Source organism: Pinus tabuliformis, chromosome 9 (assembly GCF_031772625.1).
Source record: "Pinus tabuliformis cultivar Carrire ecotype Pingquan chromosome 9, CPIR1, whole genome shotgun sequence".
Lineage (NCBI taxonomy): Eukaryota > Viridiplantae > Streptophyta > Pinopsida > Pinales > Pinaceae > Pinus > Pinus tabuliformis.
Window position 1 is genome coordinate 1,512,165,699 of NC_142307.1, and position 6,000 is coordinate 1,512,171,698.

A 6,000-nucleotide genomic window follows, 5' to 3' on the forward strand; every position below is an offset into this window, starting at 1 on the left:
TAAAAGTAATCTAATAGAATCTACCTTGGCAACAGGAGAAAAAATATCACCAAAATCAATTCCTGGCACCAGGGAATAACCTTTCGCTACCAACTGAGCTTTTTATTTCTCTACCTTTCCTTCTGCATTTATCTTCTTCTTGAACACCCATTTGTTGCCAATGGGTTTTTTTCCAGCTGGAAATTCCACCAGAACCCAAGCCTCATTTTGGTGCAAAGATGCCATTTCATCAACCATGGCCTCTTTCCAAAGTTTGCCTTCCTATGACTGTACTGCTTTCTTCATAGTTCTAGGATCATCATCAGTAATAGATAAAGCAAAATTAGAACAGAAAGTAGATGGACTATACCTTTCTGACTGCCTTCTTTCTCGAACTGATCTTCTCACAACCGGAGTTTGTGGGTCTTCATCTTTTGATTCCTCCTCTGCTATAGAGTTTGATTCTTCCTCCTTAAGCTCAAACTCTATCTTCTTAGGTTCCTTTGGTTGGACTTCATGTTTAATAACATATTTCACCTCTCTGAACACCACATCTCGACTATACAAAACCTTCCTTGTTACTGGGTTCCAAAGCTTATAACCCTCTAAACCATCCTTATACCCAATAAAGATGCACTTTTCAGATTTACTATCCAACTTGGTTATTTTCTCCTTTAGAAAATGTACATATGCATCACATCCAAATACCCTCAGATGTGAAAGAGATGGTTTCTTACCAGTCCATACCTCTTGTCGAGTCTTATCTTCCAATGTTGATGAAGGTGATCTGTTGACTAGGTAACATGCTATCTCCACTGCCTCTGCCCAGAATTCTTGTCTTAACCTGGCACCACTTATCATGCTTCTCGCCCTTTCCATCAACGTCTTATTCATTCTTTCTACAACTCCATTTTTCTCAGGTGTGTATGGAGTATTATTTTGTTGTGCTATACCACACTTCTTACAGAATTCTTCAAATTCCTTGCTACAAAACTCTCCACCATTATCTAACCTCAACACCTTTATATTATTCTTTGTCTAGTTTTGCACCAGAGCCTTAAATTTTGTAAATCTATCAAAGACTTTAGATTTCTTCTTAAGGAATTATATCCATGTATTACTTGAGAAGTCATTTATAAATGATACATAGTACACAGACCTACCCAATGATGGAACCTTCACAGGTCCAAACACATCACTATGCACAAGCTCTAATATTTGTTTCACCCTCTTACCACCAGAGGGGAAACTCACCTAATTCTGCTTCCCATATACACAATTTTCATAGAAATCAAAGTCCAGAGAACTCTCATACCTTCTACCATACCTTTACCATGAAGTATCCAAAGGCCCTTCTCTCCAGTATGTCCAGGCCTTTGATGCCACAACATGGTCTTCTCTCCAGAGACCACTAGATTTTCTGCTCCACTTTCAAGAACCACAGAACTATTTCACCCATCAACAATAGTGCTACCTTGCAGCTTGTACAGAGTTCCAATCTGAACTCCCCGCATCAATACCAGTGCACCCCAAACCATCTTGCAAGTATCATTCTCGAACACTTTTTTTACACCTGCATCATCCAGCTCACTTACAGAAATCATGTTTCTCACCAATGTAGGAATATGCAGAACAACCAGAAGTGTTCTAACCCTTCCACCTTGCAACTTCAACTTTACTTTTCCACAACCAATGATTCTAACCTTCCTATCATCCCTTAAGAAGACATCACCACAATCGTATTTTTCATACTCGCAGAACCACTCTATATGGAGAGTGAAGTGAATGGATGCACCTAAGTCAATCAACCACGCCTCATGATCTACATGTGTACTTGAAGAAGCCAAGTACACATCCCCACCTTCATCTAAGGTGGTTTTTACCTATACAGAAGAAGCATCATCAGATCCCTTTCCTTTATTAGGATCTTTAGATTTATAGTCCCTTTTCTAGTGCCCATATTTTTTGCATTTCCTCCAAACTACCTTTACATGTTTTACTGGAGATTTAGATCCCCGTCTAGATTTAGATCTCCCACTCGATGATTTATTTTTGTTTCTTTTCTAGGACCATCCTCATACAGATAAGGCATCACCATTCTAGCTCTCCATATTTTTCCGTCTCATCTCCTCCGTTAACAAGGATGAGACAATTTCATCAAACTACAAGGTAGTAGCATTGCTACCTATTGCAATAACTAGACTATCCCACGAATCTGGTAGAGAACACAACAAACTAATGCAGGACTTATCTTCATCTGAAATTTTAATATCAACATATAGTAATTGACTTACCACAGTATTAAATGCATTTAGATGCTCTATCATTGAGTCTCCATCTTTCATCCTTAGATTATACAACTTTTTCTATGGGAACAATTTATTCACCAGAGACTTAGATTGGTACAAAGTCCCTAGCTTGTTCCACAAAGCCTTAGCCATAGCTTCACCTGATACATTCAACAATACTGAATCTAAGGCACACAATTGTATTGTGCTCTTTGCCTTCTGAGCCAACTTCTTCCATTCTTCATCAGACACTCTTGTTGGTTTAGTGCTCGGATCTACCACAATCCACTGATCTTTATCCACCAATAGATCCTCCATCTTGAGTTTCCACAACTCAAAACTCTAAGCATTAAATTTCTTGATCTATATCTTTCTAATGCTAACCATCTTCTTTCACCACTAGAATCGATCCTGCAGATCTCCCACTGAACATGATCTACCACAGGCCCGAGCGAAACCCCTCAGCAACAAAGGTGTACCCTTGAAGCCAAAATAGCTCTAATACCAAATGAAGGTTTTAACCCCATACAGAAATTACTTGCATACGAATACTATAACACAGAAAATAAACAATGCAAGAGCATAACACATAAAACACATATACACAGAGAGTTTCCCCTGAATCCCAAAACTAGGACTACTAGATTGATTTTTCATTATGTTCCTTTCAATGTTACGATACACATTTATACATGCTGAAGCATCCAATACCATGGACCGAAAACCATCGCATCCAAAACCATGTGCGAAAGCCATGCACGAAATCGTAAGTAGGTCTACCCAACCTAATATAGGGTCCAATTTTTTTTTTTCCCAGGGTGCTACCCCGGACCCCATAGAGAGGGTCTACCTGCCCCCCTCAAACCCCTTGTCATCCCCCTGCTACACAATCGACACAACGAAGGGGGGGCTCCACCCCGCTTCTAACCCCCCGGTTAACTACATCGGCTAGTCGTGGAAGGAATATAACACAACCGAACATGCATTTCTTGATGAGTGATTGTGGCATGTACTTCCTGAATGAGACGATTAGTGCGCTGACGAAGGAATTTCAAGTATATCACCAGAAGAGCACAACTTAACAACCATAGGCTAATGGAACAATGGAGGCATTCAACAAAGTGCTCAAAAATGCATTAACCAAGGTTTGCAATGCTCAATGAAGTGATTGGGGACGTACGCATACCTGCAGTACTGTGGGCTTATTGAATGACATGCAAGAAGTTGACTGGAAAAATCCATTTTAGGCTTCTCTATGGTGTGGAAGTGGTAATGCCTATGGAATACATCGTACCTAGTCTGCAGATAGCAGTGTTGATAGGTATGATGAATTGCGAAGCCCTAGAAGAGAGGCTCGTGCAGCTGGATGAGCTCGAAGAAGAAAGATTTTTGGCTAGATTTCACTGGCAGGTCCAAAAGTAGCGCAAGAAGTCATGGCATGATTGACACATCAAGTTTTGCACATTTAAGGTAAATGACCTAGTTTTGTCATATGATAGTAAGTTTGATAAATTTCCAGGGACATTCATGGTGCATTGGTTAGGGCCTTATGTTATTAAGGAGATTACTGACGGAGGAGTGGTACAGCTGGTCAAGTTAAATGGAGAACCCTTCCCAAGAAAGGTGAATGGAAGTTTCTTGAAGCCATACATCGACAATCTAGCCATGTGACTAAATGAAAGTAGCATAGCCTTAGCACTCCAGATAGCTGAAAGGAGACATGGTACTATAAACTACACTACCCAGATTGGAGAGCGATGTGATTGGAAGATGGTGCGTTGTGAGGACGTGTCACTAGGTCCACTATAGCATGGAGGGAGATACTCTACCCAAGAAGAAATCGCACAGGTCGACTGGAAAGTGACTGTTAAATTCACTGTTCATGAAAATAAAGTAGAAGTGAGGCCAAATGGAGTAGGCGGTCGGAATTTAAGATGAAATTTATGGCTTAGATCCTTGAGAATTTGCTGCCAATCTAGCATTAATGAACCAATTTCTGGGGGAACAGTCAAACTTGAATTTAAATTTCCCTATAAATTACAAGTGGTTGCCCAAAAAAAACACTTGGCATTTTGAGTATTCAGCGGTTGAGCTCTCAAGTGCCTATGAATCATGATAAATACGAGCTTCTGATAGTTTCTAGGGTATTTGTGACTTTTCTAGTGGACACACAAGAATTCTTGTAGAAGATCATGTCCGAACGCTCAGAAGTTATAATACACAACAAGTAGTAGAGGAGCCAGCATAAGGAATGGAGAGAGAGAGGCCAAAGTAGTTTCCCCAAAAGTAGCCAAAGTATTAGCTGAGGTCCTTAAATCCTCGAGAATGCTGAGACTGAATCCAACCCCATCCAAGGCGACCAACCAAAGAAGAAGATCATACAGGTCATGGAGGATGCCTGTAGAATGGTCCCAAAATTTTCCATTTCAGGGGAGGAGTTAGTCGAGGTCTGCCTCCATAAATTGGCCATAGGGGTGCACGACACTCAGACAGAGATGCCATGGGTTTAGTTGATGTTGAACCTACTGATTACAGAGGTCCAATAGAGGGCTCAACCTTCAACACCACCAGAGGTAAATGAATAGTGAGTAGTCACTATCACAAAAGTAGTTGCGGTAGTGGAGAGTGTAGTAGGAGACTACACACAGTTGCTCGAACAATCATTTAAGGTTCTAACCAGCTTACAGGAGGACCCAAACATCCAGAGGCTAGAAATAGAAGTGCACGAACTCCAACAGTGCTTGATGAAGTTAAGGGCATATCAAGAATCGTCGTGCTGACATAGAGGTTAGCCAAGCTATAGGAAGCTAAGCAGCTGAAGGAACAGGTGGATGCAGTGCTGCACAAGGAAGCAGTGGTGAAGGCATGACTAAATCCATGGTTGGAGGAAGCTTATGCAGTCACAGGAAACATCGATGGTAATCTCGGGACTTTGAAAGCGACACAACAAAAGCTTCATGCTGACAGCACAGGTGCAGTAACCAAGAAGAAAGTCGAAGATGCGAAGCAGGAAGCAGCTCAGTGCACAGCTATTGTTGCGGTCATCAAGGTCGAGCTAGACAGGCTTCATGCAAATATCTTTGTGCCTACTAAGTGACTCAAGCATGAGTCACAACATTTCTATTGGGGCACTGTTGGGAGCAAGATCCCCCAAAGCCAGTTTTGGGGCTAAAAGCCTAGGTTTAAGTCAATTTTTGTAATATTATTGTAAATACTCCACAATTTGTGGTCATGAAGCACAAAGGTGTTATGTGTCGTAAAGGGTAGTCCAACCTTATTTTTGTAAAAGTAAAGTTGGCTCTAAGAGAACTACCCATGGTCCGCGAACGATGGGATTGTATAAAAAGAGCTAAGATCTAAGTAGTTGGAAAAGCAAACAATGATGGATGATGTAAGAGAATCATAGCTTTAGATCAATAAGTCTAAGACTTGGATTGTAGAATAGGTAAAGGCTCTGCAGCTGAGTGTGCAAAGGCCTAGGGTAGAAGTCTGCAGCTGAGTGCGTGGACCCCTGTAGCTGTGTGCGCAAGGCGGACAGAGGTTGTAAACACTTGGAAGATATTAATAAAGAGAGATATTCTGCAATTTCTGTGTCTTTGTTTTGTTGTTGCATCTTGATATGTTATGTATGAATTTTATTTATTATGCTTATATGGTGTGCGAATGAATGCAATTACATTGAATAATTGAACACGTATATACAAATATCTATTTACGCGGGGATAACTATAAT